Source organism: Anabas testudineus, chromosome 9 (genome assembly GCF_900324465.2).
Source record: "Anabas testudineus chromosome 9, fAnaTes1.2, whole genome shotgun sequence".
Classification (NCBI taxonomy): Eukaryota; Metazoa; Chordata; class Actinopteri; order Anabantiformes; family Anabantidae; genus Anabas; species Anabas testudineus.
This window is the reverse complement of record NC_046618.1, coordinates 16822140-16847691: the sequence shown is the minus strand read 5'-3', so window position 1 is coordinate 16847691 and position 25552 is coordinate 16822140. Positions and strand designations below refer to the sequence as shown.

Sequence of the window (25552 nt, the reverse complement as noted above, 5' to 3'; positions counted from 1 at the left end):
CAAAAACGTTGTCAGGGAACATAAATCTGTCAGAAGTAAAATTTTTAAAAATAACTGGGATGGGAAATGGGAACGATAGCCTAGTGAGTCTTTTTCATAATAACAGGATATGAGAGTGCAGCTCATTTCATCGTTTGTAATGATTTTAAAGCATATAAAACTGTATGACATCAATTAGAATTCAACCAACCACATCTGTCTTACATTTTTCCGATTGATCACAGAGTAAAATTACTCAGTCTGTACAGTCTGAAAGAAATTACATAAAAAAATGCAGCCAGAAAAAAAAAAAGAAGAAAGGAAATCACTGGGCAAGTACCCAAAGATTTTTATTTGTAACACTGTGTACTCTTTTTAGTTCACAAATACATACATATACACGTGTACTTGCAACTACAGCAACACCCTATACGCCATTGTTTTTAACCCCTTCTGTTCACAGAATAGCATCTAACCCCTACGTGCACGGCTCTCCCAGTGTACTGCACACTATACGACAGCAGTATGTGCATTAAGAGCTGGTGCTATAGAGCTGAGGTAATGCAACAACAACACAAGCTAATCCGCAAGCCTCAGAGGAGGTTAGCTCGTGGGAGGGACTTAAAAGAGAGACAAGGAGTGAAGAGAGGGACTTAAAGCAGTCATTGTCCCTCCAGGAGCAGATTAACTATTTTAAAAGCAAAGGTGACGTCTGTTCCTGGCTCACCACACAGGCCGGCAACTGTTCTCAAACTCTGTGTGAGACGCTGCTTTTCTTTTTAATTATTTGTTTCTCTTTGTCTTTCTCTACAGTGTGAACTCCTCTCTGCGCCGTAAATCTTCTGCTCAATCTTTCTCACCTCACACTTTCCTTTCTTTGTCTTCTAAGCAAGCAGGAGAGCGCCATAAGCTCACAGTGAGAGCGGCTGTGGCTGCATTCGGACTCACCTGCGTAGGGAGCGTTGCCAAAGCCATAATGAAATCACTGGAAGCACAGGGAGAACTGCCGATTAAAAGTTATTATGCTGCAGTGGCGGCACCAATGGGTGAATGGGAGACATGGGGCCATGGAGGCTCTCTCCAAGGGGGAGATGAGAAAGAAGGAAGTATACACATGGGATACATAGGAGCAAGGGAGATAGCACTACTGAGAGAAGAAAGAAAGTAGGTCACGAGGAGAGAGAAGGCTGTAAATATGAGGGCTTATTGTGAACGTGTAGGGGATGAAGAGGGGTGATGAGAGGAGGCACCACAAATAATCTAGACGGCGAATAATGAGATAAGTGGTAAACTGCAGAGGGAGGAGGAGAGAGGGATAGTAAAAGTAGGAGTTAGGAAAGAGAGAAAGCGAAACAAGGGAAACACTTAACGTTTACCTAAAGGGAAACAAAAACTTGGCACAGAAAGGCATGGAAATGCAAATAAATCCCCCTTTGCCACCAAAGTGTTTTTATTAACTCTAAAAAGCAGCATGAAAGAAAAAAAAAACCCACTCCAATCATTGCATCTCTCTTGCCTTTTCCTTTATAAATATATAAGTCTGTGTAAACAACATTGTGGCGTGTGTGTGCTCTAATAATTCACTATGAAATCATACTTTTCCTCTGTCCTCTTGCGTGATCTGCATAATGCATGAATCCTCTGCATAGGCTGTCGAGGGAAACATTTGGGCACGGCACTAACAATGGAGCGCAAGTGAACTTCGTGTATATGTACATAATGTGTAGTCCTAATGAATTATTACATGAGCCTCTCAGTGCTTTCCTAGAAACTGTAGCATGTCCTCTTCTTCCTTCACAGTAGGACTTGCTACCTTAAGTGTTCACTGAGAGGAAACATCCTGTTGATATCCTGTTGATGCGCTCCAGCACTCCAGCACATAGGACCACAGCAGCACGGCAACACACACGCACTGAGTGAACACGCTGCACATGAACGCACATAAAGACCTTCATTGCGCTTTCCCTTGTGCTTTTTTTAAAGACACACACACACACACACACACACACATAGTACATCCTTACTAACACAATTCAGCTCCAGTATAATGAGGCCACCGTGATGAGGGCACACAGAGTTACAGACAGTCATTCATACCACAGAGCCGTAGAGTCTCCTCAAGTCTGCATCTGGCACTAGCCCCAGTATGTGTGTGTGTGTGTGTGTGTGTGTGGCTGCCAGGCAGGGTGGGCCCCAGTGGAGAGGCCTACATGGCATGACCTCAGCGAGAGACTTTCCCTCCTCCAGACCTTGGCACTCACACACACAAATGCACACATGCACACACACACACACACGGTGCTCCCAGCGTTCCTGGCAGCGCCGGTTCAATCCGACTGCTCCTCCACATCTTTCAGTTACAGTTTCTGCTCATTTTCTTGAAGTCTCCCGTTATCTCCTCTGTGGCCTTTTCTTGTAGCTATGTTTATTTCTCAAGGTGCCATAAAGACACAAACATGCAGTGAAATAAACATGCACTGTCCAGTTAGTTTCTCTGATCCCAAACAAATCGCTTTCAGCTCCTCCTTAAAGTAACTTTCTGTCCCTTTCTGCTGATTTCCTCTGGAGGTTTCTATTCTAAAAACAAAGATATAATCCAGTGTTGATGTTTCTTACTATTGCTTTTGGAAAAACAATGCAATGTCTACTTTTACTCAACACAAGTAACCTGTAAATTTACGTTATGCTGCATTTACGATGATCAGTCGAGAAGTAGCTATTTTGTTTTCTACCCCGCCAAAGTTTAGTTTTTTGTTTCATCTGTGTTTATCTTCTCATGATTTTTTGTGTTCTGCACCATATTTATTTAAATATTGTAGAAACCTTGAGAAACAAAACGAAAAGTTAGTGAGAAGCTCAGCTCCGGCTTTGTTTGCTGGTTTGTCTGACAGGCGAACAAAAGAGTTCAGTGAGGCGGAAAAAACATGTTCTGTAACTTTGAATCAGTACAAAAAGATCCACTTGTCACAATGTGTACAAAATATAATCAAAATGATCATAATGATCAAAGCAAGCACTAATCGACAAAAAAAATATAGCAACCCACGAACCCGTCCTCCAATCAGTCAACACACAAGTGATCAGCTATGCAAACTATAATCTGCCAAACTGAGTATTAGAAGAAAGTTGCAGATTAAATTGGAATGATTTATTAAACCAAGGCGAGGAAACACTTACCAGCTAAATACCAGTGCAAGGTTTTGCAGTTACAGTACGAAAGATTTGATATATTTGTTGAAAGAGACACTTTGTCATCAGGGCAGATTCAATTTCCTGTTCCTAAAAAACACGTACCAGATGTCAAACTCTACGCACAATATCAGCACTAAATTAGACCTGATCAAGGTTGAATGAGGCGATTTGGCACGCTTCGAAATGAAAACAGGCCGTCAAGAATATACAATTGAGAGAAGTTTGTGCTCAGATGAAATGTTGGGTTGTCACGCTAACAAACAGAATGAATAATAGATGGCCTGCATCACCCCGCCCTACCTCCATCACATCCTCTCTTCTTCTCTTTGTCTGTCAAAATGTGATGAGCTAAGAAACTCAAGCAGCTTTGGGTGTGAAACTGTATCCCTCTCAGGGGGTTTCAGCCATTTTGTTGAATTTGCATCTTAACAACCTTTCTGAGTAATTGAAAAAGTGGTGTCAGAGCCCAGAGTCTTGATCTCTGATATGGTAATTACCTTCCATTTATGCCAGAGACTTTCAGGGAGTCCTGAGTTCCAGAGGCAGCAGCTGTCTTTGAGGAGAAAGCGTAATGACCTGCATATGTCTCCCACTTCTTGGGAGCTATCAAGATGCATTTGGCCGGGCATTTTCATCTGTGGTCGACATCCCTGATTATAAGATCCAGTAAAGTTGTCTAATCTTCTAACAGCAGCTGAGGGAAGGAGTCAAGGATGAAAAAAATGGATGGGGGCACGGGTGGAAGAATAAGGGAGGACGTTTCATGTGGTTTTGCCCCACTCTGAAATGGGTTCCAGAAGCGAACGTACTGCATACACACAGCACTTAAATCTAAGCTTTTGATGACATGCTACTGGTTTCGTGTGGTGAGAGTGTGTGTCTGCGTGTGTGTGCTGGAAGATCCATATGAGGCTTGTTCATCAACGACAATCCTCACGCACACACACATAAACACACACACTGACTTGGAACTGTGTAATTCTTTGTTTTGTTTCAGAGGTAAAGTAAGAATATGAGCCCAGAATAAATGAAGAACTTTAATGAAGCAACATAAAAGTGCTTGTCGCTGACTGAAGCACTCAAAAGTATGTAATACGTAAACCATACATTTTTTAATTCTACAAGCAATTAACTGCAGCAAATCCTTAGATTTTCTGAGATTAAAGATGCCATCTAACATCTCCCCAAAGTCCTCACTGTCCAACACGAACAGGTATTTGATCTTTCCAGATATACCTAAGAACATGACAGCTGGCATGCATCAGCTTCCTGTAGCACTGTTGTTGAATCCAGGCGGCTTTTATCATGCAATCCAGCACCATTTTTCATCTATCATCTATGGACACCGATGCTGCGAAATGTCAAAACAAATAGCTCGGAGGGACTGCTTCAAACAGGAGACATCTGACGGATGAATCTGTTTGTCTTGCTAATGTAAATATCTTATTCAGTAGGTGTGGGGCAGATATGTGCGTCTATGTTGGCAGGTGCACAAAACATACAGGAAAACTCCTACCCTACTCATTATATAGCAGGATAGTTGTAGCATTTGCTGTAATCTTACAGTATCACAGTGTGAAATCAGGTCAGCAGACATGTGCAAACACCAATTTCTCCAAAAGAACGTGCACTTTTTAAAAAATTGCGCGTGCACTCGTTCTGCTACGCTGCATAGGAGGCAACACTTTCTCTCAGTCATCATCGCCCACAATCACTTGATTAGGCTGAAGTCATTTGTCAATTATACTGCTCTCTTTGAAAGCTGGGCCAGGCGGCAATCATGGTCAAATGGAGAGTGAGAAATAGTGGAAGCGGGGAGAGAATAGGAACGAGTTAAATGATCCATGACGCAGTCAAAGCTACCATTCTCTGATTTATTCTCTTTATGCCTTTAAGATACAGTATTAGTATTAGCTTCATCAGCTGCTTTTAGATGAATAAAATGTCTCAATGTAGATTGAATACTGGTGAGGGTGAATAGGCTAAGAGGCTCATAAAAAAATCTGTGGCACAGAAATTATAAAATTAAGCTTTTACTTAAAAAAAAAAACTTAACATCTTTCATATGGAAGCTGAGGTCCCACCCCCCCCCCCCCCCCCTTCTCCAACCCTTACTGTATGTCCTTATGTGCAATGTTACTGACTGCACTATCAGAGCAATGGTGCTAATTACATACAGGACATTATCCCTTGGTATACATGTAAGTCTTCCTCTAAGTCCCAATCAATACAGAGTTTGTTAAAGAGCCACTAATGTCCATGGCTCCATGCTTTGCAGACACTAACGACCTCGCTCTGGATCCAGCTATGACAGCTGAAGACACCCAGCACATACTGCAATCAATACCTTCTCATACCGGCTCGCTCTTTTGCTCGTTGTCTGTTCTGCCATCAGTCTTGCTGCCTCGATCTTTCTATCTCTCATTCCTATCTTTCACTTTACCTTCACCTCTGTCCATTTCTTATCTCTTCCCCTCTGTTGTTAAGATGCAATCACTGTCTCTTTTACCCCAAACACTTTCTATCTCTCCATCTGAAGCCTCTCATCCGTTCCCTTCCTCTCTCAATTATTCACTCTGTCTATCTCAATCTATGTCTCTCTGTCTTTCTTTCTCTCTCTGTGTTCCACCCATCTTTCCCCTTTCCATCTCTCTCTCAGACCAGCCAACAGCTTCATTGTCCTTGGGTCAGAGTGAACAATGTCAGCCCACATGGGGCCCCAGTGCTGTCCCAGCCGAGAAGGCAGGGAGCACCAGAGAACACCCATAACTCAATGTTTCAACTGGGCTGTGGGATAAAGGGAAGCCTCACACATGGCTGACTATGTGGGTCAGCCTTGGATCATTTGTAGAAGAGGAGGCCAGCAACTGGCACCAGAATCCCCCACTGAGAGTGTGTGTGTGAATGAGTGTGTGGGTGAGTGAATGAGTGTGTCATGTCCCCTTACAACCCAGCGGTGAGGCCCCCCTACAGTTCATCCCAGCCAACTATTCTATGGGAAACCTGCTCCTGTCTCCATCCCCGCTGCTGCTCCCCTACACCCCCCATCCTCTACGCAACCGCACCCCGATGCCTTTGTGAGCGCAGGGGACAAAACAGGGGCCACCAATTAGTCCTCCCCCATGAGGTGACATGGCCAATGAATGGAGGGACCCCCAAACCGTCCACGCATATAATCCCAGCCTTTCCTTTGGAGGCTGCACTGTCATAGCCACACACATTCAACCTTGTTTTCAGAAAGGTCCCCTTCTTGATTTAAAGGCACGGCCCGCTGGTCCAAAAAGGTGAACATCCGGATGCCAGCGAGTCGCTTTGCCAGGAGAATAGGATGAAACTTGTTCTTCTTGCTGTGTTTTCATGCAAGGGTGGCTTAGGGAGGGAAAAGGGGTGGTTAAGAGAAGGTGAATTTTTCCCATCAATCACCAAGTGACATAAGGAACAATAGTATCTTGGAATCCATTACCAAAACAAACAAAGACATAGCAAGAAAGTCCGCAGGAGGAACCTCAGACACGGGCACAGGCTATGTAAACTAAAGTGGTGATTAGGGAGGCGCAGGGGGAACCGCCGCAGTCATGTCACAGTGACGAGACGTCTCAATAGTTGCATTATCACTTCAGCGAGCCCCTCCCAACCATTATTGGTGCTGGGTCTTTTAAGAGGAATAGAAGAGATTTGTGAAAGCCATCATGATATTCATTTCAGTACTAGAATTTACAAGAAGGCAAATATCTGTCTCCCTGAAGTTTGGGTAAACGCTTTCATGACTGGAAGTTACACTCTCGCTCGTTACATCACAGCTCAGACTCAAGAGGATTTCATCTGAATTACTTCGCTTATGCCTTTCAACTTCGCTAACATTCAAACGTCCCTTAAGTCTCCTTGTCTTTTTGAAAAACAGTTCGATTCAATTGGCTGTTTGTATGAGAGATTAGACGGACAAACTGCATGCACAGACAGTCTGGCACTAACCCTCACTAAGCACAGTAATACACAGTCACACACACTCTAGGATTAAACATGCCGTTTTCTCCTCTCACCTCTTATACACTGACCATAAGTAGGGAGCTTAGAGAACATTACCCGAGAGAAGAGAGGAAACAGAGAAAGACTGAGTGCAGCAAGGAGAGGAAGATGAATGTGGGATATTTGTGGACATGAGTTTACTCCAGCAAGCCTTTCTCCTGCTGCAAACTCCTCTGTCCAATGTCACTGAGCTGAGTACTGACAAGCTAGAACAGGCCAGGTTTACACAGTGACCTCATAAATACAACAAATAACTCACTGTCACGCATTATTGTGACATGTATAGATAATCATTGCTCCAAATCTTTCCTAAAATGTGAGGTAATTAGTCATTTCACTGTGTTTTCCAAAAAAAATGCTTCAGATCCCAAGCGCTGTGGAGATTTACCCAGTGTGGAAAATGTGCATAGTCACTCCTGAGGTAAATGATCCACTCGAAAAAAAGTCATTACATTAAAAACACAAGCAAAAGTTCCAGTCTAAATAGTAGCAACACAGCAAAAGCAGAAACTGAAAAATATAAAAGAGAAACACGTCAGCTCTTTGTTCATATTCAGCAGCAGCGGTGCAGCTAAGCCATTTAATGCTTGGCTGGAAAGTTAGGCAGCATTTTGTCTTTGTTTCAGTTCATGTACCTGAGGAATACGTTTCTATTTCCAAACAGTGCACAGGGCAGGGGTCTCAGAGTGTATAACTTATGATCTACAATTCATAGCCCCCGTGTACCAAAAACTTTCTCTCCAGAATGTCAGGGCTGCGATGTGAGAGGCTGACGGTGTCACTTACAGCATTTTCATTTGGTCTTCTTTCACACGGATGTTTTATTTCCTCACAGTATAGCTGGTATGCCATCTGAAGGTGAAAGCTGCAGGGTAGAAATGCTTTTTGGGATCTCACAGAGAAGAGAGGGGTTACAGGAGGGCTGGAAGGCAATAGATCAATGACTCCATGTTCCCACTGAGAGATATAGGAAGTACAGGGCAAGCAGCAGTTGGTGCCTTAAAATAGCTTCACTGATTGCAGCTCAGCTTTAACCCAAATAATGGGAAGGCTGACCAAGGTCTGCCTAGGTCTCTACATTTCTGATTAGCTCATGACCTCCAGATAGAGTGGAGACAGAAGAGCGATTTCATACTGAGGAGGTAGAAAATTGGAACAGGACTAACTATCTCACATGTTCTGTCTCTGACGGTGGCCTTGCCAGTCTTTTTTTGAACTTGTGTTTTAGAAAAACATAAGAGCAAAAGATCAGGGTGTGAGGTGAGGGCTGAACCTACTCATCAACAAGTCTGCGTGTGTGTGTGTGTATGTGTGTGTGTGGTGCATCCGTGTCATCCTCCATCACATCTGAATCACATCAGATTATCCCTACCTGCTAATGTGGGGCAGCCGAGCCTGATCCAGCTCTGACTAAACTTTCATCTAAGTGGATTTATTATATGCACAAAAAATAACTCAAAATTCACAAATGCTACGACCTTTTAAACAAAACGCGATCTGGATTCTCTCGAGTTGTGGATGTGGCTGGGTCTCATCAAGTTGCATGTGAGCATCTACAGTTTTTTGTGGGTGCATGCTAGGTAACAATGATCTGCACGAAACAATAAAATAATACGCGTACACTGCAATTATGATAGCAGTTCCATGACAATGTGTCAACCACAAATGGTTTCTTCAGGTGAGGGAGATAATTTGTGGTTGAAACATTAACCAGGAACTAGATAGCAGGGTGCAGGTATTTCTTTCAGTCTTTTGTATGTCATGGTGGTTCTCTGGATTCTGGTTTCTTCTTCTTAGTCCTAAGTGGTTTTAGTGACAAAAAGGCAATGACAGCTGTTCTGTGTACATATTTTTCCATTTGCTTTTTTTTTTTCCATTTTGACCCAATATTGTACTTTCTGTATTAAAATTACTGACTGCTGTGTGTAACGCAAATTGTCCCATGGGGGGGACATTAAAGACTTACTGTGTATGCAATAGATACATCCATGATCTGTGAAGAAATTGTTATTTTGCAGAAACCTCTCAAACATGCTTCCCCACAGAGCCACTGAACACTTTTGGACTGTTTTCCTGAGAGCTTAATGAAAAAAGACAAGAATAAGCTTTTTCCCTGACCCAGAAAATAAATAAGCATGGAAAAAAATAGAAAATCCATAAATGGAAACATAAATAAAAGCGCAGTAAATAATTAGAAAGATGATGATTCTGGACAAGTTGGTTCATTAGTAGAAGGCACTTCAGAGGAATCCGTCTCATTGTGCAGAGTGTTCACCAGTAAGACTTTTCCTGTCGACTAAACAGATAAACAGATTCCAGCGGAGGGTTGCTTCTGCCGTAATGAAGCGTCCCCTCTTTTCTCTCTTCCCCCTCTTTCTGCCTGTCTCTATCAATTTCTTCTTCGAGTTTTTTGTTCCCCACTGTTCTGTGCATCGCTCCCACCCTCCCTCTTCCTCTTCCTCTGTTTCTTTCAGCCCTAACCCTCCTCCTTTCCCCCCGCCTTTTGCTCGCCTTTCTCAGGGTCAATTAAGCTACAGTAACTAAAAGACAGGGCACCCTCTCACATTCCATCCAGTCCCCCTCAATGAGTGGCTACAACTTCCACTAAAACAAATGGGCTTTGAAGGAACCAGCTCCAGCAGCTATTACCATATGAACAACTCACTTCCTACTGCACAATGAACTACCTTGACAGACCTTTTCTGGCCTCAGGCTGTCGCTCATGGAACTGTGTTATTAACGGTGTATAAAGAAGGGTCTGTGTGCAGGTTGCCTACACGGTTTCACCTCTGCTGCTCTGACCTGGCTCGCCAGGCTCTGCTTCGCCGGAGCCGCAGTATTTACTTTTTCACAAGGGGGACGACAGAGCAGCAAAGACGCTCGCTGGCGAACACCTAAGTACACACAAGCTCACAGCAGGACGAGCATAATCACAGAGAAAATACATGAAGCAAAAACTTTGATCTATAAACACTCGCACACATGTTCTTGGAAAAACATGCACACGCTTTCAACTGCAAGAGCACCATACTGCGCACTTGAGAAGCCAACCTCCTCCAAAGGTAGACCTTTTTCTCCTCTTTTCCCATCTACCTCCTCCTCACAGAAGCCCTCCAAATTTTGCAGTAAGTCAACAACTTACCTCTTTAAGGAAGAAAATACAGTAGGTGCTTGTTGTTTGCTTTTTCGAAAGGAACTGGTAGTTGGACCCTTTTCTTGCAAACATCCTTTTACACATAGGAATCAATGTGGTTGTGACAGCTGATCAGTATAGAGTCAAAATGGTAGATACAAAATATTCCTGTAATAAATCTGGAATAACGAGCAGATAATCTTTTTCTCCACATTTCTATATTTAAAAAGGCAGAAGAGCAAATAGACCTTCTACATAAAAAACTGCTTTATCGACTAGAACTCAGAAGGGGGAAATATCGTATCATTTGGTTTGGCACACACTAAGAGTTTACTGGTCTTATCTATATTTGATCTGTTTGGGGGAGGAGGCTTTGTTGAATGGCTCTTTGTGATCGACCACTTGCATCCTCTGCCTGTAGGATGGGTGGGCAGAAACACAATCAGGTTTGACTGAACACTCAAAAACTCTCAAAGGAATGATGTTCGTCTCTGTTTGAACATGAAAAATTCGATCTATAGTATGTTGCAACGGAGAAAAAAAAACGAACACTCTCTGCAATCAGATCTAGCTACACTCACTGTGACATGTCTTTTCATCACATCACAAAGAGGGAGAAATGCTGCATTCACCCCACCGCCAAAGTCTGTAATTGACGACACAGTCAATCTTTTAGAAAACATGACTCAGTTTAGTTTAATCTTCAAACTCACAAACATATTGTAATTTGAGAGAAATTGAAAACAACAGATGGTGTGACTAAATGTTATACAATGAAGACATATTGTAACAAACCTTGTTTTAAGACTCCCAGTTGAGTTGTGGGGAACAACAGTGCCAAAAACCATCAAACTAGAGGGATCTACTGTTTAGGTAGATGGTGCAAGGTTTCTGGTCTCTCTGCCATTAGATTAATTAAATGTTAGATACCACTGTTAAAATGTTCTTTTTTTATATGATTAAACACCTGGTCATCGCATTAATGGAAAAGTCACCGTGGTCAGAGATACATGGATTCATACCTCAGCATAAATGGTTAACCAAATGTTTGACTGACATGTTTCTAAGGTATTTTAACCTACTACAGTTTGTGCATTCGTCCAAATTCATTTAGCAAGTAATGATTATTTCAGTATCTCGTGATTGAGAAACTGGAACAAGCAAAATAGTATATTATTTAAGAAATGACATGAACTATTCATTTATTATTAAAATGTCAACCAGTACATTTCCAGCTGTTGATCTAATTGATTCATCCATTGATTGTTTCAGTTCTTATTCATACTACCCAGCTGACCTCTTTCTTATCGTTTAATTGCGGTTTTTAGCAGGCATCTGACGCCAACAAAACAAAAAAAAAAACCTGAGTCAGAGAATCAGGCGTCTCACGGATGCGATCTTCATCTGACCACAACGTCATCTGACACCGAGATCATGTCCAACCCTCGGACACTTGATACACAGAACCAAGCCCAAAACCCTGATAGCAGATATCAGAGATGCATGCATATGCAAGCCTGTCTATAGTGTAGCATGTCTCCACCCTGAGGCAATGTGGGCTTCTGTGTAGCTCTATATGTATGTCTGACACTGAGAGGCTCTATCTATGAGTTATATTGGATGCTCCCTTGTGTGCACATACCTGCAGGTTGAATTGAATGGGCGTATACACGAGTGTGCCTACACTGTTGTATGCACTAGAATTTCCAACTAACCGTCTCAATGCCATCAAAGCTTGTCTAAAGCTTGTTATCTCTGACACATATTTGTTCATCAAAATCCACCATAAAACCCCACAGAGGTAGATAAAGTTCCATCAACACCCCCCCCCCAGGTAATGAAATACACTATTTGTCCTCTTATACAATTGGCTGCAATACAGGTGCGCTCCTCTCTATCCATTTGAGAGATAGCTATCAGTTAAAAGGGTAACCAAAGCCTCTTCACTGGTAGGGTTTCCCTCTGCCCCCCTCCCACCCCCTTATTTCAATTCCTCATTACGTGCCACTGTGAAAAATATCTCCTTTAAGCTCTGTTTACTTGAGGCATATGGCAGGCCTACTGTAGACAGCAAGCTGTTCCTGTGACTAACCTTACCGCTATGGTTTTATTACAGCACTTATGACAATGTCATAACCATAAGCAGAACTCATGATAGGAACAGATTCATATGAAAGAGGAAGGCAGCGGTCATTCCTGAGAAGAGGAAAGGCACACTGGGCAAAAACAGTATTAATGCTTCTATTGATTACAATCTTTCCATCCACTCCTTCGCCCTCTTTAGATGTAACATAATGCATCCCAGGGAATGAATAACCATTGCTAATGGCTATAAAAAGCTCCTGAGAATCAGCTAACGTTCTAGCCACTAAAATCGATATCTCCCCCCAACCACAATCTTTATTTAATCTCAATATAGTGGCACAAGGAATTAAGGATGAATAGCGGAAGAGAAATTGCTCAGTGAGAAAACAACCTGGGACTTTGCTCCTTTTTGGATTCTCCTAAATTGACTGAAGCACTGTCACTGAGTCCTGCTACTGTTGTAAAGTTTGCACAATACAACAGTAACTGGTTCACGCTGATTCATCCACAATAAAACTCCACTGTTACGATCCAGTCAGGTGCTTCGGATAAAAATAGCATCACTCTTCCTCCTTTGTGTCAGACCGCAATCCTTCGCAGAGGATTCCAAATAACAATCAATTAATTAAATGCTCTCCCATGTGCTCACCCCTTCCATTCAGTTGATGCTGTAGTCACAGCCCAGGCAGTATTTAGTATAGTAATTAGCCCTGTGGTACAAGCATGGAAATCACCGTGATGAAGGAATAACTATCGGACTGCCACCAGGGTGGAACAGGCAATGAGAGCGCTCGAATAGAAAGTCACGCCTGATTATGCAAGTGGTGGAGGTAAGATATACGGCCTCCCCAGGTAATTGAGGCCATGCAGGCTGCCTCTTACAGACAATCACCCTGAACAAGACGGAGACGCTGGCGTAAAACGAGAAAGAAAATAGCTGAAACCCGGCAGTGGTGTACTTTCCATAATCAGCATATCTCATGGTCCAGAATAAAATATGAACTATTCAAATATTTAAAAGAGAACAATTGTGAGTGGTTTACACTATAGGCGAGCGAGTTTCTTCTATGAAATTCAAATACTTGTATGTGGTGCTAAAATGACTTCTCTGCTTCTCTTAAACAAACTTTTCTTTTTTTTTTTTGCAGCTCTATAAAGCACGACTTCTACCACGCCACATGTGTTGTACGACGTTACAGTCAACATAAACCACAGGAAGTATAAAAAATCACATTAGCCATAAAAAAAGTGGAATCACAGATGTACTAAATTCAACCAGATATAAAATTCAAACCTGTTTCCTAATTGATGATGGCTGTCACGGGTTTATTGGCTTTACGTAAACAATGAGATCATGTTTATTTTGGTTTCTGCATGCTTGTATGCATGTGAGATCATGTGAAAATGTGTGTAGATCTGTGTGTGTGTGCGTGTGTGTGTATAAAAGCGTGCCTGTACACAGATGACCTAATTATTGGTAACCACAACCTCATTCTTCACAGTGTTGTAATGACAGCAAATGTCTTTGTCTGGGTAGTCGAGGCTGTGTGACTGTTCATTTACCAAAGCCTTGGTCGCCCAGTGTTGGACAGCCTGGCTAACACCACAACATACACACACACACACACTTGCAAAAGCACACCAAGTCCTTCACCTGTTAACGTGTGAAACAAATGACTGCTGCAGCGGCGCCAGTGTGAACACACCATCGTGTCCCATCTTATCGGCCGGCTGCATGAAAACCTGTTTGTTCTAGATAGAGTCTGCAACAATCCACCAGTCAGCTAGAGGGAATTCAGCTGGCCCTGGATGACTGCACCTCATAGGACTGAACAGAGACGCGAATCCACTACAGCACAGGGGAAGAATGAAGATCAAAGTCAGGTACAGCCTAAATGACAATAATAACAAGCCTACACCACAGGATCAACTCCAAACTTCCAATCTTATCTAGGTCAGAGCAACAGCTCCAAAGACTGCTCCCACCTCCTTTCCTTGCAGTCAGATTTCTCTGTTGTCATGTGTGGTGATGTAACCTACTGTAACTTTGCAGTGTAAACTCATAAGATGGAGATCAGGTAGTGGAGCCATGTGTTGAAAACAGACAATAGAAACACTATTCTCTCTAGTAACCAAGTCACCAAGAGCTAAAACGAATGCCTGAAAGATTAGATTGTGGTTTCTAATTCCCAAAGTAATTAACCCCTAATTACAAGTTTAAAAACAACCAAAAGATGGCAAAGAACAATACAATATATGAAGTCAAAAAATGACTTATTTAACAGAAAATGTGCAGTTAAAAAGTTTAAAAGACTTTACTTGTTAGCAGGAACCAGCCACACCATGTAAATGATTAACGGGCAGTGGGTCAAGATAGAATCACCTGCCTTCCTGCATTCCTATCTATCCTATCTAGTTACCAGGCTAGCATTACTAGATCTTATGTATCCAGTGTTAGCTCATATGTACTCAGACACAAACACACAGAACAAGAAAGAAAGATAAGGAACAGGAGAGAACCTGAAGAGGCAGTGACTAATGAATTGGACATCTTCTGTTTTTCCTACCTGTCAGACAGCTGACTGCATCAGCTTAAAGCCCTAAGCAAACAGGATTCGACGCTGAGAAAACACGTCTCTCCTGTGATGATATCTGACCATTTCTGACTCATCAAACTCTCGTCAGAAGAGCTGGGCGCGTAGCCATTGCTTCCTCACTCAGACTCCAAACCCAATTAAATAATCAGGGGTTCAATTGCTGTATAATACCACAATCAATAAACAGAGGATTTGTTGGTTATTTGGATAAAATTAAACAGATCCCACAAGAAGCGAATACAGAGAACTTATCAGTGGAACAGATGAGACGGCCCCAGATTAGTTGAGGATGGGAGTAGATCAAAAGACACGGCGTTTCAGTATGCAGCTGCTGCACTGCCCAATCAACCAAACTATTTAGAGACCAAAATAAACCTCATTGCGGAATTCTCAGTCTCAGCACACACCAATTTATGCGGGAGTGAATGCATATACAAACAAGACGCCAGCTCAAATACATGTACTCGCACACCTTTCACAAACCCAGAAGCAATCACCTCGTGAATAATCCAGTCAGCACACAAATCAAAACCTTAACAGGTTCAGAAACGCAAAGAGACTTTTTAACAAATAACGTAAAAAGGCCCCTAGTAGACTGTGATGGATGAATCAAGCCGAGCATGCTGTGAACATTATCCGAGTGGGGGATGAATGAATGCATTACCATGCGAGCCACAACTTCTCTTTCCTTGCCTCACAGCTTGTCTGTTATCCTGCCTATCAACCTGCTCGCCTGATTACCTGCCCACATACAGAGCACCTTTTGTCCACATTAAAGGGAGATGGATGGGGGAGAGGTAAAATATTATTTCTTTTCACAAGAATTCATTTGAAAAAAAAAGATGTGTTTCTTTACTCTGTGTGCCTCACAACCCCGCTGACTGCCTCCTTTGCTAACTGTCCAGTCTATCTCTATTACTCTCCCTGACAGACGGTCTTCCTTTCTACCTGTCTGCTTAAATATGAGTCTGTGTATTCCTCCATGCCCGATAACTGCTGAATATCTGCTTCTACTGGATTTTTTCCATCACTGTCTATTTGGTAGAATTTTGCTGCCTGTCTGTTTTCCAAAAATGCTTTTTTCTGACTACAAACATAACACTCATACACAAATAATTTGCATTAACAAATTTTATTTTGTAAGAAATATACAGACGTTTGAACTACGTAAATATATTTTGATGTACAGGCAAATGTGGTCTCATATTTTGGCACCTACAGCCTGATTATATCTCATTTGCTGATAGGAAGATAAGGAGGCTGATACCATTCTCTGTCTTTGCTGGGTAGCTTAGCACAGGAAACATCTAGTCTGGATAAATAATTAACACATTATGTGTTGAACTGTACAAGTGTAAAAATAGCATTTGACTATTTTACAGGTTGTTGTGTACAGGGTGAAGTAACTTTCCCGCATCTAGCTTCATTTTCTTTCTTCAGAATAAACACAATATGTATGAACAGAGCCAGGCTTTCATTCTCTTTTTAGGTCAGTTCAAAGGATATAATTAGGGCTCCAATCATTTTCTTCGCCAAATATTGAAAAAGGCAGCAGATTTGAACAATGAGGCAGTGAAAAGGCTCGAGTTGGTGTTTTCACTAAATCAAAACTATCATTTCTACTAACTTTAATCATGTGTTTCAATAGACTAAAGCTATAATAAATAGCATACAGAAGAAAATGCTTTAATTGTGTCTCGTGGCTTTTACGGGTTCATAAGGTCAATCATTCACCTTGACATCTCGCATGTGCCGTCTGTGCAATATAAGGGTTCTATCTTTCCTGGATTGTAAAACCACTGGCGCTAAATATAATTCAGGAAGCTATTGTATGTCTTATACGGGGTATTCGGCAAAGCAAATTAAAAGCATTACATTTGTTATTGGAGATAGGGATTGCCCTTCTACCTGTCTACGTGCGTGCTAGTTTCCATTTACCTATGAGGATCTCTTCCTCCCAGTGGCAGCTCAGGCTGCTGAGCTGTCACACCATACATTTAATCAGTCCAGCAGCCCTGGCTATACCGAGCAGCCTCCCCGTGCTGACTGAATTGTGTGCATGTGTGTTGTGTGTGTGTGTCTGATGTGAGTGGGCCTTTGTGAGGCCTCCACTCAGCAGAGTGATGATAAGTACTCCCAGCCCAGTGCTCCGCATGAGCTGATGGACAGACAGGCCAAGAACACTGGGGGCCTTGTGGATGGGCATGCATGTGTGTGTGTGCATGTGAGAGGGGGGAGATGAAGGAGGGGTTGCGATGGTGGCCGGGGACTGGAGTATGTGTGTGTGTGTGTGTGTGTGTGTGTGTGTGTGTGTGTGTGTGTGTGTGTGTTGTGTTTCTTTTCTTACCAGCCACACCACCAGACCATGCCACATGGCTGCAATTTGTTCATTAGCTATGTAATAAATGTACACACACACACAGAGGTAATATTGTTCCAAGTTCTGCCTGATTGGATTCTGAAATAGAGGACCCTCCGGGGAATCACTTGTAGTCTGCCAGCCACTGTGACCAAGACAAGACTGATTTCTTAACAAGGTTTCAGGGCAAACACTGAAGAAACACTGAATTCTTTTATTTTCAGTATAAAATGCTGTGAAAATAAACTAATAAAAAATGTTGGTTATGAACATTTTGGCAACTAACATTCACACCTTTAAAGTATCTGAATTGGTTTGATTGCTTTCAGATAAATGAATATAGAGGTCTTTCTTTATTATGTTTTAATAAAAACAGGGCAGTCGATGCTTGTTTGACTTGAGTTCATCCGGCCAATAAATGTTTGCATCACAACATAGAAATCAAAAATGATATTCCCGCTGACAGATTGAACGGAAATGTTGCCGTGAAGGAAATCCAGAAATATGGGTAATAAAACTAAATCTGTAATCTGTCTAGCCTTGTTTGGCTCACACGTGGAAACTAGCAGGTTGGGCTTTGGGAGAAGAAGCTGCTTGTTCCACATTCAGCGAGGCTTATAGCCTCTGGGAGAGTATGACTGCTGCTCTGCCATGAGCATACAGATCACCTTACACACCGCTTTTCCTCTACTTTGATGACTGATGCACACACATACACATGAGCCATGCCTGCAGACTTCCCCTGATACTCAAGAGCATTAAAACGCCGGATTTGCACTCACAGACGCAGACACACACACACACACACACCTTTACCCCATCCCCCACATGGATTAATTCACCTGCTGCACCTGAGAATGCAACCGCTATGATGTCACCTGCAATCCCTTTACTTCAAAGGAATAGACCTCAGTGCCATCAGCTCAAAGAGCAAACGGACCCCATCACTTCCTCCTTTGTCCTTCTGTCCCCTAATGGTAATTCCCCTGCAGAAAGTCCATACATGGTGAAGGGAGGATTACACAGTGTGCTCCAAAATCAGGTATTCTTGAGTTCTTGCCCATTGGCACTTACTGTGTGCACCGCTGTAACAATGACAAGCTTTATTTATTCGTTTCCCCCTTACTGACATGAAAGAAATTGCCCTGGTGCGAGAATTTGTATGTACTTGCATGTGTTTTTGTGTGTGTGTGTGTGTGTGTGTGTGTGTGTGTGCATGAGCGGCTTTATGTGTAATTGTGTACTTGCGTTTGAATGAAAGATGGTTGTGTGTGTGCTGAGAATCCCATGATTACAGTGCTGCTGGTATGCCTGCCCTCCAAAAGCTCCCATTGGAAATGCTCACTAGCGGGGTATGATGTGATGAGACAAGGCGATAATACAACCACCACATTAGTGCATAGTTAGCCATTAAAAGACCCAAATGAGATTATGAGGTCATATGGGAGGTGCAAAGCCTACAGCCAAAACAAGAGCTGCTTCTCTGAAAGTAAAAGCGTACGTTCAGTGTTTCATTCTGCACAGCGGAAAAGAACCTCTAAATGTGGGTGAAGGTAGATAGAAAGAAAAGCAGGATAGGAAAAGGAAGAAAGAGGGAAACACAAAGAGATATATACATTCACATAGACATACACGGAAAGACAAGGCTTGATCGCAAGAGGTACTGCCTGCCTTGGAAATTTCCATATCCAATCTATCATTGAATTCAGCATGATTTAGCATCAAAACAGCCAACGAAGCATGAAACAGGAGGCCGTAGCCCCTCTTCCACCTCAGCTTAGTGGAAGGCTTTTCCTTTGTAAAGCAAGGTGAAATAACAGGCATTCAATGTACTGTAACATACTGGAGATGCACCAGCCCAAAGAGCGCGCTATTGACAAGAGGACACCTACTGTGAAAATATTCTTCTGCTCTCTATAGAAAAAAAAACAAAAAGCAAAGAGAAATAGATAGTTTCTACATACTGTTTGTGTGAGAGAGACTCAAAGCATGCACACACAGAAGGAGATAGAGGGTTCACTGCTGAGATAAAAATGGAATCCATTTTGGTTCTTCAAGCACACTTATGCACTGTATGAGGGCCTGCTTGGTGTGTTAGCCTGCCATTGCTCTTTCAATCACTTCCCCTCTTTCCTCCTCTGCTCTGTTTCAATTGTTCCACCTTTCCCTAGCTACACTGTTTATATCATTTCCTATCCTCCATAGTCACACCTCTTTCCTTTCCTCCTCTCCTCCTCCTCCTCCTCCTCCTCCTCTCACTTCTGGTCTCTCTAGGCAGCCAGGCACCCCAACACTGTCTGAGGTCCTGAAACTATGGCAACGGAATGAGAGAGCAAGCGCTCTCTATGATTAATAGATGAGAGATGCAGTGCCAATCGCTGGGGTCTGGGGAGGAGGGACAGATGCACTCGAACAACACCACGCAAACATGCACACGTAGTCGCAGAAAGTACACACACAAATCCCCCCCTTACACCCCATCACACAATCACGCGCATACACACCCAGCCCTGACCGACACACACACCATTAGCCACCCTCAGTGCTTTATGGTATTATACACGCAGAAAATAGAAAGGGGCTTGACTTATCCTCACCCGGACACAGCAAAACTGTGTGTCGCAGGCAGAGTTAAAAGAGCAAACAAAGGGGTGGCAGACTTTTCCTGATGCTCAACATCCATATGACACACACCTCCTTATTGGCTGCCAACAAGCAAACTAACCGCAGAAATAACCACAGCCACAGCAGCGGATGTGGCCCTAATGAGTCTTAACAGACTGTGGCTGTCTCAGTGACTCACAGCTGGCGGCTTTCACCTGTAAAAGCACAACAGCAGGATGGAAACTGGGACATCATATTTTTTTCTCTGTGTATCATGATGTACCACATCTGATCTGTGGTACAAGACTCGGCTCTTTTCAAGGCCAGTCATTCATCCATCTCCCAGGCAATCACACAAAGCCCTGCTGCTTTTGGATTATCCCTGCAAATGCATTTCCTTTCCATTTCAATTTAATAATGACAGGCAAACTAAGCTGTGACAAGGGTATTACAGCATGTTAATATCACATATACAGTACTAAGTATTTAAAATAGACAATTTCTATGAAGAGAACCCATTGTTTTTAACAGTGGATGCATTTTCATTTGGCACGCCCCTGGCAAAGTTTGGCTCTTCAACAATCTTCTTCTAGATTGGCTAGCTATCACTTTCTAATTCACTTAATTTCTAACAACAAAGCTTTGCCAAGGACCAACAGCCAAAACACCAACAGACATTCAGCCAATTCTGCGGCTGACTTGCGGCACCCAGCCCAAAATAAACCTTTTCCGTGGCCCTTCATGCCTTTGGCTTTCCTGGCACAGACAACGCACTCAATCAATTATGCTAATATAACAAGTATGAATAGTGTTTAACACATGGACAGTTGATTTAAAGGATGCACTGTAGAGTTCTTTATAGGCAGATGGAAGTGTTAAAGCGTAGTGGGAGAACAACACTGTCAAATCTTGGAAACTGGAACTCCATACATCCATGCATGTGTGTGAAAGACAGAGGAAACAAGCTGAAGCAAGTGATTAGCAAGTGATTACATTTTTAATGAGCCATGCCATGTAAACACTGGACCATGCTGCACAATGAAACGTACTAGTTCCCTAGATTACAATGAATGTCATCTATCATCTCTTGTATAAAGGGCGGGTGATATGTTCCAACTTGACCAAAAAAGGATGGAGGGGTAGTGAGCAAATAAACTGTTGACACATATCAAAAACAAAACATAAACAAAGAAGATAAACTGAAACGTAGACGTGGGTCCGTCCGCATCTCCACTTATCCTCTATAATATCACTGAGTGTGTTTTCTCAGATAAAATGAGAGGCATTTATCAAATAATGGCTTCAGCTTCACTTGGTCAAGAAGACCAAGTAAATAAGAGAGATGGAGCAGCAGAAGGTTAAGTAGAAAAATGTTTATAAAGAAAAGGACTTGTGTAATTTGTTAGACGAGGTCAAAATATCTTCACGTTCCTTTTTTTCACTTTCTGAATCACAACAGACTCCCACTGAACCTCAGCAGAGAGCCAATTTCTCAGTCTAGCTCAAATCAGCAAATGTAACGTGTAACATCTGTGATCGACAGCTCCATTAAAACACAAGCGTCTTTGAATGCGCTGACCTGTATTTCTGACACAAAGCGTGCTAGAACACGCGCACACACTAACTCCTGATTATCCTTTTCTTTTTAAAATGTTCCACTACTGGAGCATGTGGAGCATTAAAGGCAGTGTAATTGATGCAGCAGCAATTTCGAAAGATGTGTAATCTGGAAAATGGGTTAAGCATCAATAAATCACATTCAGATGAGTGAATGAGGTTTGATGCTTCCTCGCACTCTAATTGTTAAAAAAGCAGCCCACACACCAAGGACATGCATCAATAAAACATTACTTTTATAAAATATGCATAAATACACACACTATTGAATGCTGGGTATTGACACTGACTGAATGGGGACCAATGGTTAACAACAGCAGACTGGTCTCGGTGTTTATAATAGAAGGCCAATTCATTTGAACAGGGGCACAGCCATTTATCAATTATTCAGATCTGCTGTATTCAGGCTGCATCTGCATCTGTCCTTAACTGGAAAAGATAAACTCACTCTCTCTTTTTCTCTCTCTCTCTCTTCGTAGTTCTCACATACTCACACACACACACACACACATTACAGTGTGACAAATGCCCATCGGTCACACACAATGCCATCCCCATCGCTATTGTTAGGGGATCTGCGGATCAAACGCTCCACAGAGTATTTCTCCACATACAAGCAGCAAGTCTGGACACTCGGCTCCATTCTGCCTCTTCAGGAAGAGAACAGGCGCGCTGCTGTCACAAAGGTAATCATGCTCTAATTCATGTATCACCGCTAGAACATGTCATAGTGTATAAAGTGTTAATAGCAGGATTAGCACTCTGGTTTGTGGTGTGATGGGATTTACAGCCCATGCAACATTTCCAAAAAATGCCCCCAGGACATTTAAATGCCTTGAGGCTAATGTTGTAGAAGGAGCAGTGGTAAAACGTTAAAACATTCTGGTGTTTCACACTCAGGATCTACAGTATGTGTAATCCCCAGCACATTATGCATACGGACTCCAAAACGCATAAGGTCACAGATGAAAACACAAGCAACACACGAGAGCACTAAATATTTCCAGTGATTTCAGAGAAAACAGATGAAACATGACACCTTTTCCTTTCAGAGTTGGGATGAAGTCATTCTATCCTTTTTCTTTTTCTTTTTTTTAAGTCGGATACTAGAATTATGTTTCCAAAACACCATGTGATGCTGCTGGAAATCAGCTGAGGGGAGGCACACTTTGCTGGAGTCTTAGATTGCCAATTTCTATCATCACCCTTACACACTTACTAATCTATAACCTACAGTTTGAGTTGCTTCTTCAGCTTCCCAGTGCCTCTGGGGCAATCTGGGGGGAGAGGAGAGGAGAGGAAAGCATAGGAGAGCAGTGGAGTGGAGAGGAGAGGAGAGGAGAGGAGAGGAGAGGAGAGGAGAGGAGAGGAGAGGGAAACCACTGGGAGTGACTGGGTGTTGGCAGTCAAGCTGCTGGATGTGGTTTGTGAGGCCTCTATCTCCTCTCTCAGCTTGTTAAAGAAATAATATGCAGCACTACTTCATTTAATTGCAAATCTACTTCACAGACAGGTGCAATTTTGTTTCCTGGTAAGAGTTCCTAACATTTGATTGATCTTTTGGACTACAGCAATAGTGACCACTCCACCTCCTGGTAGCTTGAAATCCCTAAGCACGCCCTAGTCAGTGTGTGTGTGTGTGTGTGTGTGTGTGTGTGTGTGTGTGTGTGTGTGTGTGTGTGTGTGTGTGTGTGTGTGTGTGTGTGTGTATGTGTGAGCAAGATAGAAGGGGAAAATGTCTCAGTCTGCGGAGTAAATCACTTTAGAAAAGTACAAATCTGCAAGTAAAATATATAAAATCACCAAAAATATGTGTTGGTGTCCTAATAGAGTTTTACATAAATAACTTAAATAGAAGTTATGATTGTAAACACGGGATAAATCATTAGTTTATATATAAAGTGCGGCTCTAACTCAGGATTTGGATCCATGTACAAATTGCCAAATAAAAATCCCATCATGCACAATAATAATAACGGAGCGAGCTCTTCAGTGTTTCTGCGGTTTCAGAACAACTCGGGCATGAAAGTGTTACTGGCCTCGTAAAATATCTGCATTTCTTTTCTTTTTATATTTCAAATCTACAACTGGTGGCTTTGCAGTTATAGTTTTGTGACATTTTTACAGACTCAGTGAGGTGAAGAAGAAAAAAAAATCACCGTCAGCCGGGAAACCAAGGGAGCAACTGTCGGTCCGAGTCCATTAAGTTCCCACACACACAATCTGAGAAGCACATTTCTTATTTACTGTGCGTGTGGCTGCTGCTCGGATTGTCACTGACATTGTTTTACTTGGGTTTAGACTCAGGAGTGCTGAACCGTGTTATAAACGGGAGAACAGTGCGTGGATTACGCACGAAATTGTGGTGCGACCGTATCGGCACAATGTTGCCTGTTGTTTTGCAGGCGAGCATCTCACACCTCACTTGAATTGAATATTATGCACTTTGAGATGAATGTAACTTTCAAAATATTATAGAAATGCAATAAATGTCCCGAAGTTGCCAACATAACCGTGGGAAGCTCCTGCACTTGTCGCCCCGGCAGCCTGGCTGCTCAGAAAACGAGCCTCCGGGGCTGGAAATGACTGGTGCAGGCTTTAAGCGCACTTAAAGTTTTAAATAAACAAATAAATCTTACCTTCAGCTCATGGAATGGCTTTGCATCGGAGTGGTTATACAGCTCTGTCTTTTTAATAATCCATGAGAAACGGGCTCTTGAAGCAGTTCAGACGGGGCTCGTTTCAGAATGACAATAACGAGCGCTACTTTTCTCATGCGCTCCTGTTTTTTGTTACATGCCGCGCTCAAATCACACCTCTTCAAATCGGAATATCCATCGGAAATCCACACTGGAGAGAAAAAACTCGACTGCCCTCAGGTAAACTGAACGATCGGAACCAAGCGGGTGTCCCGGCACTAGCTACGGCACTGAACACAGCCCCTTCCACAAAAAGCCGACGCTCATCCTATTTGGAGATGAAGCTTCTTACCAGACTGGAGCGCAGCGCAGCGAGCCCAGCTGTCACCCACCCGCTACACACACACACACACACACACACACGCTCTCTCACACATACACAGGGAGGAGCTACGTCTCTGGAACGGGAGCTATTGTGTCAATGGGTGCCAGTTATGGACAACTGTATTTCTATTTTTACGCGGCGGCATTTCAGAAGAATGCGCGTTGTGGATGGAGAGCCTGAGCGCGAGGAGGGGGAAAAAAGGAATCATGTTAAAACGTTTGTTGAAATTTAAATAAGATTAATTGGCATTTTGTAGCGGCGCAGTCTCATCTGCTAGTTGTGTCATGCAAAGTGCCACTGGTCATTTTGAAGACACAATAAAGATGAAGGTCTTCCTTCATCCCACCCGCATTGCCTCGCCTTGTGCGTTTGTTGCGTTAGGTACAGGTTCAAAGCCTCTCTTGTTTCTTGTCTCTTGTCTCAGAACCGCCCCTCTTTCCCTGGTGGTCCCTCCTGTTCCCAGGCTGGCACACACACACACACACACACACACACACACACACACATTAAACCTTTGCCTAACAATCACTGGATTTTTACAAATGGGTCCTCACTTTACTTGACCCCAGTCTCATAAGAGAGGCCATTAGATAAAGTGTGACAACAGCAGCAAAGATCAGAAAGTTGCTGCTTAGATTTATGCTGCATTTAAGTTCCAATCTGATATCACATGCATGCTCCACATGCTCCTGCTCTAAGACACACGCAAACACACTTCCCTTACCCTAAATCAAGCCAAAACCAACATCAATTGGACACGTTGAAAGTGCAAACCTATCACAAAATGCAAACATAACTGCTTTCACATGCTCTGAAACACAAGCATACATTATATTATAGTGTGCACACAACACCTAGATCATACATAGATATATAGTATAAGCTCCGGAGGGACATTATGTGACTAAAGCTTTGGGCTTATCATTATATAATAAG

General features: G+C 42.6%; 1 protein-coding gene across 2 annotated transcripts in view; it reads right to left on the bottom strand.

The window, feature by feature from the left end:
- The window catches only part of sema6a (sema domain, transmembrane domain (TM), and cytoplasmic domain, (semaphorin) 6A), a 97217-nt gene extending 72551 nt beyond the window's left edge, over positions 1-24666 (bottom strand). For both annotated transcript variants that reach the window (XM_026342504.1, XM_026342505.1), the window contains exon 1: positions 24232-24666. The gene's annotated coding sequence lies outside the window, so the exon portion shown is untranslated. The remainder of the gene's footprint in view (positions 1-24231) is intronic.
- Positions 24667-25552: the final 886 nt, after the last annotated feature.